This window comes from Pan paniscus, chromosome 6, assembly GCF_029289425.2.
Source record: "Pan paniscus chromosome 6, NHGRI_mPanPan1-v2.0_pri, whole genome shotgun sequence".
NCBI lineage: Eukaryota > Metazoa > Chordata > Mammalia > Primates > Hominidae > Pan > Pan paniscus.
Genome location: NC_073255.2, coordinates 123,029,449 through 123,041,632, shown reverse-complemented (window position 1 = coordinate 123,041,632; position 12,184 = coordinate 123,029,449).

Sequence of the window (12,184 nt, the reverse complement as noted above, 5' to 3'; positions counted from 1 at the left end):
GTGTAGATATTTCCATGTTTATACAGATCGCGGTGTAGATATTTCCATGTTTATGCAGATCGCGGTGTAGATATTTCCATGTTTATATAGATAGCGGTGTAGATATTTCCATGTTTTTACAGATATCGGTGTAGATATTTCCATGTTTACACCGATTGCGGTGTAGTTATTTCCATCTTTCTACAGATGGCATTGTAGATATTTCCATGTTTATACAGATGGCGGTGTAGATATTTCCATGTTTATATAGATGGTGGTGTAGATATTACCATGTTTATACAGATATCGGTGTATATATTTCCATGTTTATGAAGACTGCGGTGTAGATATTTCCATGTTTATACAGATAGCGCTGTAGTTATTTCCATGTTTATATAGATAGCGGTGTAAATATTTCCATGCATGTACACATGTCTGTGTAGATATTTCCATCTTTATACAGATGACTTTGTAGGTATTTCCGTGTTTCTACAGATGGCGTTGTAGATATTTCCATTTTTATGGAGATAGCTGTGTAGATATTTCCATGTTTATACAGATAACGGTGTAGTTATTTCCATGTTTATACAGATAGCGGTGTAGATATTTCCATGTTTATACAGATCACGGTGTAGATATTTCCATGTTTATACAGATAGCGGTGTAGATATTTCCATGTTTTTACAGATATCGGTGAGGATATTTCCATGTTTACACAGATTGCGGTGTAGACATTTCCATCTTTCTACAGATGTCATTGTAGATATTTCCATGTTTATACAGATGACTGTATAGGTCCTTCCACGTTTTTACAGATGGCAGTGCAGATATTTCCATGTTTATAGAGATAGCGGTGTAGATATTTCCATGTTTGTACAGATGGCGGTGTTGATATTTCCATCTATACACAGAAGGCCGTGTAGATATTTCCATGTTTATACAGATGTTGGCGTAGATATTTCCATGGACATGCAAATGGCGGTGTAGATATTTCCATGTTTATACAGATAGCGGTGTAGATATTTCCATGTTTACACAGATGGTGGTGTAGATATTTCCGTGTTTATACACATGGCGGAGTTGATACTTCCATCTTTATGGAGATGGCAGTGTAGATATTTTCATGATTATGGAGATGGCGGTGTAGATATTTCCATATTTATAGAGATAGCATTGTAGATATTTCAATGTTTATACAGATTGCGGTGTAGTTATTTCCATGTTGATACAGATAGTGGTGTAGATATTTCCATGTTTATACAGGTAGCGGTGTAGAAATTCCCATGTTTATACAGATCGCTATGTAGACATTTCCATCTTTCTACAGATGTCAGTGTAGATATTTCCAAGTTTATACAGATGGCAGTGTAGATATTTCCATGTTTATATAGATGTGTGTGTAGATATTTCCATGTATATGCAGATGGCGGTGTAGATATTTCCATGTTTATAGGGATGGCGGTGTTGTTATTTGTATGTTTATACAGATAGCGGTGTAAATATTTCCATGCTTATAGAGATGGTGGTGTAAGTATTTTCATGTTTACAGAGATAGCGGTGTAGATATTTCCATGTTTATACAGATAACGGTGTTGGTATTTCCATGTTTATAGAGATAGCGGTGTAGATATTTTCATGTTTACGCAGATAGCATTGTATATGTTTCCATGTTTATACAGATAGCGGTGTAGATATTTCCATGTTTATAGAGAAAGCGGTGTAGATATTTCCATGTTTATACACATAGCGGTCGAGATATTTCCCTGTTTATACAGATAGCGGTGTAGATATTTCCATCTTTATACACATGGCAGTGTAAATATTTCCATGTTTATACAAATAGCGGTGTAGATATTTTCATGTCTATAGAGGTAGCGGTGTAGGTATTTCCATATTTATACAGATTGCCGTGTAGATATTTCCATCTTTATACAGATGGCGGTGTAGATATTTCAATGTTTATACAGATAGAAGTGAAGATATTTCCTTGTTTATACAGATAGTGGTGTAGGTATTTCCAAGTTTATACAGATGGCGGTGTAGATACATCCATGTTTCTGAAGATGGCGGTGTAGATATTTTCATGCTTATAGAGATGGCGGTGTAGAAATTTCCATGTATATAGAGATTGCAGTGTAGATATTTCCATGTTTATAGAGATAGCGGTGTAGATATTTCCATATTTATACAGATAGCGGTGTAGGTATTTCCATGTTTATACAGATTGCCGTGTAGATATTTCCATGTTTCTACAGATGGCGGTGTAGATATTTCCTTGTTTATACAGACAGCGGTGTAGATATTTCCATGTTTATACAGGTAGCGGTGTAGATATTTCCATGTTTACAGAGATAGCGGTGTAGTTATTTCCAGCTTTGCACAGATTGCCGTGTAGATATTTCCATGTTTACACAGATAGCTGTGTAGATATTTCCAAGTTTACACAGATAGCTGTGTAGATATTTCCATGTTTACACACACACCGTGGTAGATATTTCCATGTTTATACAGATTGCGGTTTAGATATGTCCATGATTATACAGATAGCGTTGTAGATATTTTCATGTTTATACAGATAGCGGTGGAGATATTTCCATGTTTATAGAGACTGCGGTATAGATATTTCCATGTTTATACAGATAGCGGTGTAAATATTTCCATGTTTACAGAGATAGCAGTGTAGATATTTCCATCTTTGCACAGATTGCTCTGTAGATATTTCCATTTTTACAGAGATAGCTGTGTAGATATTTCCATGTTTACACAAATAGCTGTGTAGATATTTCCATGTTTACGCAGATAGCGTTGTATATATTTCCATGTTTATACAGATAGCGGTGTAGATATTTCCATGTTTATACTGAAAGCGGTGTAGATATTTCCATGATTATACAGATAGCGGTGGAGATATTTCCCTGTTTATACAGATAGCGATGTAGATATTTCCATGTTTATACAGATAACGGTGTAGATATTTCCATGTTTATAGAGATAGCGGTGTAGATATTTCCATGTTTATACAGATGGCTGTGTAGGTATTTCCATGTTAGTACAGATGGCAGTGAAGATATTTCCATGTATATACAGATATTGGTGTAGATATTTCCATGTTTATACAGATGGCGGTGTAGATACACCCATGTATCTGACGATGGCGGTGTAGATATTTCCATGTTTATAGAGATGGCTGTGTAGATATTTCCATGTATATAGAGATAGCAGTCTAGATATTTCCATGTTTATACAGATGGCGCTGTAGATATTTCCATGTTTATACAGATTGCACTGTAGATATTTCCATGTTTATACAGATAGCTGTTTAGATATTTCCATGTTTACAGAGATAGCGGTGTAGATATTTCCATCTTTGCACAGATTGCGGTGTAGGTATTGCCAAATTTACACAGATTGCGGTGTAGATATTTCCAAGTTTACACAGATAGCTGTGTAGATATTTCCATGTTTACAGAGATAGCATTGTAGATATTTCCATGTTTATACAGATTGCGGTGTAGTTATTTCCATGTTGATACAGATAGTGGTGTAGATATTTCAATGTTTATACAGGCAGCGGTGTAGAAATTCCCATGTTTATATAGATCGCTTTGTAGACATTTCCATCTTTCTACAGATGTCAGTGTAGGTATTTCGAAGTTTATACAGATGGCAGTCTAGATATTTCCATGTTTATACAGATGTGTGTGCAGATATTTCCATGTATATGCAGATGGCGGTGTAGATATTTCCTTGTTTATAGGGATGGCGGTGTTGTTATTTCTATGTTTTCAGAGGTAGCGGTGTAAATATTTCCATGCTTATAGAGATGGTGGTGTAAGTATTTTCATGTTTATAGATTTAGCGGTGTAGATATCTCCTTGTTTATACAGATAACGGTGTTGGTATTTCCATGTTTATAGAGATAGCGGTGTAGATATTTCCATGTTTACGCAGATAGCATTGTATATATTTCCATGTTTATACAGATAGCGGTGTAGATGTTTCCATGTTTATACAGAAAGTGGTGTAGATATTTCCATGTTTATACAGATAGCGGTGTAGATATTTACATGTCTATAGAGGTAGCTGTGTAGGTATTTCCATATTTATACAGATTGTGGTGTAGATATTTCCATCTTTATACAGATGGTGGTGTAGATATTTCCATGTTTATACAGATAGAAGTGAAGATATTTCCATGTTTATACAGATAGTGGTGTAGATATTTTCAAGATTATAGAGATGGCGGTGTAGATACATCCATGTTTCTGAAGATGCCGGTGTAGATATTTTCATGTTTATAGAGATGGCGGTGTAGATATTCCCATGTATATAGAGATAGCGGTGTAGATATTTCCATATTTATACAGATAGCGGTGTAGGTATTTCCATGTTTATACAGATTGCGGTGTAGATATTTCCATGTTTCTACAGATGGCAGTGTCGATATTTCCTTGTTTATACAGACATCGGTGGAGATATATCCCTGTTTATACAGATAGCGATGTAGATATTTCCATGTTTCTACAGATATCGGTGTAGATATTTCCATGTTTACAGAGATAGCAGTGTAGATATTTCCATCTTTGCACAGATTGCTGTGTAGATATTTCCATTTTTACACAGATAGCTGTGTAGATATTTCCATGTTTACACAGATAGCATTGTATATATTTCCATGTTTATACAGATAGCGGTGTAGATATTTCCATCTTTATACAGAAAGCGGTGTTGATATTTCCATGTTTATACAGATAGCGGTGTAGATAATTCCCTGTTTATACAGATAGCGATGTAGATATTTCCATGTTTATACAGATAACGGTGTAGATATTTCCATGTTTATAGAGATAGCGGTGTAGATATTTCCATGTTTATACAGATGGCTGTGTAGATATTTCCATGTTTGTACAGATGGCAGTGTAGATATTTCCATGTTTATACAGATTGCGCTGTAGATATTTCCATGTTTATGCAGATGGCAGTGTAGATATTTCCATGTTTATACAGATAGCTGTGTAGATATTTCCATGTTTACAGAGATAGCGGTGTAGATATTTCCATCTTTGCACAGATTGCGGTGTAGGTACTGCCAAATTTACACAGATTGCGGTGTAGATATTTCCAAGTTTACACAGATAGCTGTGTAGATATTTCCATGTTTACAGAGATAGCATTGTAGATATTTCCATGTTAATACAGATTACGGTGTAGTTATTTCCATGTTGATACAGATAGTGGTGTAGATATTTCCATGTTTATACAGGTAGCGGTGTTGAAATTCCCATGTTTATACAGATCGCTTTGTAGACATTTCCATCTTTCTACAGAAGTCAGTGTAGATATTTCCAAGTTTATACAGATGGCAGTGTAGATATTTCCATGTTTATACAGATGTGTATTTAGATATTTCCATGTATATGCAGATGGCGGTTTAGATATTTCCATGTTTATAGGGATGGCGGTGTAGTTATTTCTATGTTTATAGAGATAGCGGTGTAAATATTTCCATGCTTATAGAGATGGTCGTGTAAGTATTTTCATGTTTATAGAGATAGCGGTGTAGATATTTCCATGTTTATACAGATAACGGTGTTGGTATTTCCATGTTTATAGAGATAGCGGTGTAGATATTTCCATCTTTATAGAGTTCACGGTGTAGATATTTCCATCTTTATACAGATTGCAGTGTAGATATTTCCATGTTTATACAGATAGCGGTGTAGATATTTACATGTCTATAGAGGTAGCGGTGTAGTTATTTCCATATTTATACAGATTGCGGTGTAGATATTTCCATCTTTATACAGATGGCCGGGTATATATTTCCATGTTTATACACATGGCAGTGAAGATATTTCCAAGTTTATACAGATAGTGGTGTAGATATTTCCATGTTTATACAGATGGCGGTGTAGATACATCCATGTTTCTGAAGATGGCGGTTTAGATATTTTCATGTTTATAAAGATGGCGGTGTAGATATTTCCATGTATATAGAGATTGTAGTGTAGATATTTCCATGTTTATAGAGAAAGCGGTGTAGTTATTTCCATGTTTATAGAGATAGCGGTGTGGATATTTCCATATTTATACAGATAGCAGTGTAGATATTTCCTTGTTTATACAGATAGCGGTGTAGATATTTCCATGTTTATACAAATATCGGTGTAGATATTTCCAGGTTTATACAGAGAGCGGTGTAGATATTTCCACGTTTTACAGATAGTGGTGTAGATATTTCAATCTTTATACAGATTGTGGTGCAGATATTTCCATGTTTACACAAATAGCCGTGTAGATATTTCTATGTTTACACAGATAGAGTTGCAGATATTTCCATGTTTATAAAGATAGCGGTGCAGATATTTCCATCTTTATACAGATAGCGGTGTGGGTATATCCATGTTTATACAGATAGCGGTGTGGATACTTCCATGTTTATACAGATAGCGGTGTAGATATTTCCATGTTTATAGAGATGACTGTCTAGATATTTCCATGTTTATACAGCTTTCCGTGTAGATATTTCCATGTTTATACAGATAGCGGTGTAGATATTTCCATGTTTATACAGATAGCTGTGTAGATATTTCCAAGTTTATACAGACAGCGATGTAGATATTTCTATGTTTATAGAGATAGCAGTGTAGATATTTTCATGTTCATACAAACAACAGTGTAAATATTTTCATGTTTATGGAGATAGCGATGTAGATATTTCCATTTTTATAGACATAGCGTTGTAAATATTTCCAAGTTTTTACAGATAGCGGTGTAAATATTTCCATGATTATACAGATAGCGGTGTAAATATTTTCATGTTTATAGACATAGCAGTGTAGATATTTCCATGTTTTTAGAGATAGCGGTGTAAATATTTCCATGTTCATACAGATAGCCATGTAAATGTTTACACGTTTATAGGGATAGCGGTGTAGATATTCCCACGTTTATACAGATAGCGGTGTAGATATTTCCCCATTTATAGAGATAGCGGTGTAGATATTTCCACGTTTATACAGATAGCGGTGAAGATATTTCCACTTTTATACAGATTGTGGTGTAGAAATTTCCATGTTTATACACATAGCGGTGCAGATATTTCCACGTTTATACACATACCGGTGTAGATATTTCCATGTTTATACAGATAGCGGTGTAGATATTTCCACGTTTGTAGACATAGCGAAGTAGATACTTGCACGTCTATACAGATAGCGGTGTAGGTATTTCCACATTAATACAGATATCGGTGTAAATATTTCCAGGTTTATAGAGACAGCGGTGTAGATATTTCCATGTTTCTACAGATAGCGGTGTAGATGTTTCCATGTTTATAGAGACAGCTGTGTAGTTATTTCCATGTTTATACAGATAGCGGTGTAGATATTTCCATGTTTATACAGTCAGAGGTGTAGATATTTCCATGTTTAAACAGATAGCCGTGTATATATTTCCATGTTTATACAGACAGCGGTGTAGATATTTCCATGTTTTACAGATAGTGGTGTAGATATTTCCATGTTTATAGAGATAGCGGTGTAGATATTTCCATGTTTATAGAGATAGCTTTGTAAATATTTCCATGTTTATACAGATAGCGGTGTAAGTATTTCCATGTTTATAGAGATAGCGGTTTAGATATTTCCATGTTTATACAGATAGCGGTGTAGATATTTCCACATTTATACTTATAGCGGTGTAGATATTTCCAGGTTTATAGAGTTAGCGGTGTAGATGTTCCCTCGTTTATAGAGATAGCGGTGTAGATATTTCCATGTTTTTAGAGATAGCGGTGTATATATTTCCACGTTTATAGAGATAGCGGTGTAGATATTTCCATGTTTCTAGACACAGCGGTGTAGATATTTCCATGTTCATTGAGGTAGCGGTGTAGATATTTCCATGTTCATAGAGACAGTGATGTAGATATTTGTGTGTTTATAGAGATAGCATTGTAGTTATTTCCATGTTCATAGAGACTCTGGTGTAGATATTTCCATGTTTATACAGATAGAGGTGTAGATATTTCCATGTTTATAGAGACAGCAGTGTAGATATTTCCATCTTTATACAGATAGCGGTGTAGCTATTTCCATGTTTATAGAGATAGCGGTGTAGATATTTCCAGGTTTATAGAGATAGCGGTGTAGATATTTCCATGTTTATAGACACGGCGGTGTAAATAGTTCCATGTTTATACAGATAGCGTTGTAAATGTTTCCACATTTACAGAGATACCGGTGTAGATATTTCCACGTTTACAGAGATTTTATGAAAAGTTATTTTATGAATACCAAACAAGTCATTGGGGTACCTACCTTATGTTATTTTTTTACATTGAGAGTGTTAAAAATACCCCTCCCCTAACCAAAACCCTGACATATAGAGCCAGGAAAGGCCATGCAATAAAGGATTCTTGGGCTTGTATGCCTGATAACAAAAACTTATCACAGAAGACTGCAAAAAACACAATCTTGCACAAAGCCCATTGCAACTTTGCACACAGCAATGCTTTTCAAGGATATTTGCCCAACAACTGCCTGTCCAACCTGTGCCTTGCATCACCTTTGTTATTGATCTTTGTAGCCAAGGATAGTCATTTCCAAATGATCTTATAATCTTCCTCATTTTTTCTTTTGTCTTCCTTTACCTCCGTGAATATGCATTTAGTTTACTCTGGCTTGCCTGTTTCTATTGCAAGGCTCTGTTTCCAAACGAATATCTTCTTCTTGTGGAGAGCCTCTCTCTGTTTGTTATTTAGGTTGATAAGAGAAATGGGAACATTTGAGAGCTCAGGTAAAAGGCCTTAGTCTACAGTGAAACTTTTTTGCACCCTTAGATGCTTACTTCCACTACAACTTGCAGGTGGGCCTTGAAAAGTTCTTGGAATAAGTTTGAGCTTTGGTCTTCTCCGATTCATTTAGCATAGATTCTCAAAATGTGGTCCCTGGACCCACAGCATCAGCATCACCTGGAGATTGTTAGAAATGCAAATCATCGGGCCTCATTCCAGACCCTCAGCTGGAAACTCTAGGGGCATGGCCAGACCCTCTGTAGCTGAACAAGCCATCCAGGTGGTTTTGATGCAGCTAAAGTTTGGAACAACTAATGTAGCCCCATTTGGAAAACTTGCCTCTACAGGCCTCCCTAGCTGGTAAGCTGCTAGCATTTTTTGTTTGTTTGTTTCTTTGTTTTGATACAGGGTCTTGCTCTGTTGACCAGACCGTGACCTCCTGGGTTGAAGCGAGGACTCATCCTCCTGAGTAGCCGGGACTACAGGTATGTGCCACCACCATGCCCAACTACTTTTTGTATTTTTTTTTTTTGTAGGGATGGGGTTTTAGCCCAGGCTAGTCTCAAACTCCTGGACTCAAGCAATCTGCCCACTTTGGCCTCACGAAGTGCTGGGATTATAGGCATGGGCCACCACTCCTGGCCCAAAGTTCATATTTTAACTACTAACCTAAATTATTTTAAAAACAAAATTCTCCTTGGACTCAAACCAGGTCAGAGTGACATGATCATGTGCCTGTTTTGTGCAGGGTGAAGTGAGATTATTATCTAGGAAATAGCTGAAATGTCCTGAGGGTGACAAAGAGGAGCTGTGTTTTCAGCCAAATATCAGAACCAGGGCCACTGCCTGCCGCTGAACCCCAGTGGGGACCCCTACTTTGTGTTTATCTGTGGTGGCTACGCTTGCCCACCTGGGTGGGAACCCCGAGAATGACTCCAGACTTTTCCAGGGACTGCATGCCAGGGTATTTTTACAATTTATGTGTAGACTTTGTTCGGGTGGAAAAGTTATTTTATGAAGACGAAACAAGCAATTGGGGTACCTACCTTATGGCATTTTTTACATTGAGAGTGTTAAAAATACCCCTCCCCTAACCAAAACCCTGACAAATAGAGCCAGGGAAGGCCATGCAATAAAGGATTCTTGGGCTTGTATGCCTGATAACAAAAACTTATCACAGAAGACTGCAAAAAACACAATCTTGCACAAAGCCCATTGCAACTTTGCACACAACAATGCTTCTGAAGGATATTTGCCCAACAACTGCCTGTCCAACCTGGGCCTGGCATCACCTTTGTTATTGATCTTTGTAGCCAAGGATAATCATTTCCAAATGATCATATAATCTTCCTCATTTTTTCTTTTGTCTTCCTTTACCTCCGTGAATATGCATATAGTTTACTCTGGCTTGCCTGTTTCTATTGCAAGGCTCTGTTTCCAAACGAATATCTTTTTCTTGTGGAGAGCCTCTCTCTGTTTGTTATTTAGGTTGATAAGAGAAATGTGAACATTTGAGAGCTCAGGTAAAAGGCCTTAGTCTACAGTGAAACTTTTTTGCACCCTTAGATGCTTACTTCCACTACAACTTGCAGGTGGGCCTTGAAAAGTTCTTGGAATAAGTTTGAGCTTTGGTCTTCTCCGATTCATTTAGCATAGATTCTCAAAATGTGGTCCCTGGACCCACAGCATCAGCATCACCTGGAGATTGTTAGAAATGCAAATCATCGGGCCTCATTCCAGACCCTCAGCTGGAAACTCTAGGGGCATGGCCAGACCCTCTGTAGCTGAACAAGCCATCCAGGTGGTTTTGATGCAGCTAAAGTTCTGGAACAACTAATGTAGCCCCATTTGGAAAACTTGGCTCTGCAGGCCTCCCTAGCTGGTAAGCTGCTAGCATTTTTTGTTTGTTTGTTTCTTTGTTTTGATACAGGGTCTTGCTCTGTTGACCAGACCGTGACCTCCTGGGTTCAAGCGAGGACTCAGCCTCCTGAGTAGCCGGGACTACAGGTATGTGCCACCACCATGCCCAACTACTTTTTGTATTTTTTTTTTTGTAGGGATGGGGTTTTAGCCCAGGCTAATCTCAAACTCCTGGACTCAAGCAATCTGCCCACTTTGGCCTCACGAACTGCTGGGATTATAGGCATGAGCCACTGTGCCCGGCCCTGCCAGCTTTGTATAAGCTGAGGAGTTTTTAAAAATACCTAGACTCAGGGCAAACCCCAGACACTTAAGTCAGATTCTCTGGGAGGTGAAGCCCAGGCACTGGTATTTTTAAAGTCTCTACAGATGGTTCTAATGTGCTGCTAAGTTAGAGAACCGCTGATCTAGACCAGGCCTTTTCAAACTTAATGTGCACGTGAATTACCTGGACCTTGTTAAAATGCAGATTCAGTCTGCATAGGCCTGGGGTGGAGCCTGAGCTTCTGCATTTTTAACAAGTCTCTAGAGGATGCTGCTGCATCTGGGCTGCTAACTACACTTGGAGATAGGAGGTTCTGGAGAGCAGAGGAAAGAGCATGAACCATAACCTAGGGGCTGGTAGTCCTGACTTCCGAGCCAAGGTTTGCCTTTATGTGGCTGGCAACTTGCTTGGACTCCTACCTCAATTCTTTGGGCCCAAGGTTTGTCCTGCCTCAGAAGGATGTCAAGAAAATTGAGTGAGTAATGCAGAATTGTTTCTTAAAGTGTGTGCAGATGCTCCATGAATTTAGAGAGTATGTGGATGCACATTAGTAAATTTTAATTGTTGTGACCATCTTGTTATGAGTACTTAGAACAAGTAATAATGGCTTTTGATGTATAGTAGTAAGAAAGCTTCCTTTTAAAAGGCGTGTATTTAAGTTTCAAAAGTGGGTCTATTTAAAAATATATGAAATAAATAATAGTAGAGGTAATTGACAGATCAAAATTAGGAAGGCAGGATGAGAATGACTCAAGTTTGGGAAATGCTGAGAAAGCAGATGCCCAAGGGCTATGAAAACTTAAAAAAATAGGTAGCACTTGATTTTGATTGGCTGAATGAGATGATGTGTTTGATTATTTATGGGGTTGGCATTTGGCAACATGCACTGGGTGGCTGGGATCACTGTTTATTAAAAAATATTTGAGTCTCCACTTTGCACTAGATACTCTTTTAGTCTCTTGGAAAAGGGATTGGGGGGCAGGCAGGATAAAAACAAATCATTTATGCCCACAAGAAAATTGCAGGAAGATAAAAGTCATGAAATAAACTCTATGCTTCTAATTTAATATTTTTTATAGATTATGAGAAAAAAGTTTTGCTCAGTATCAGCTAGGAAAGCTGTCTTAGCACAACCATTCATTCTTGCACAAATCAAAATCAAGACGAGCCAGATTTAATTTAATATTTTTTCACAGATTATGAGAAAAAAGTTCTAATTTAAT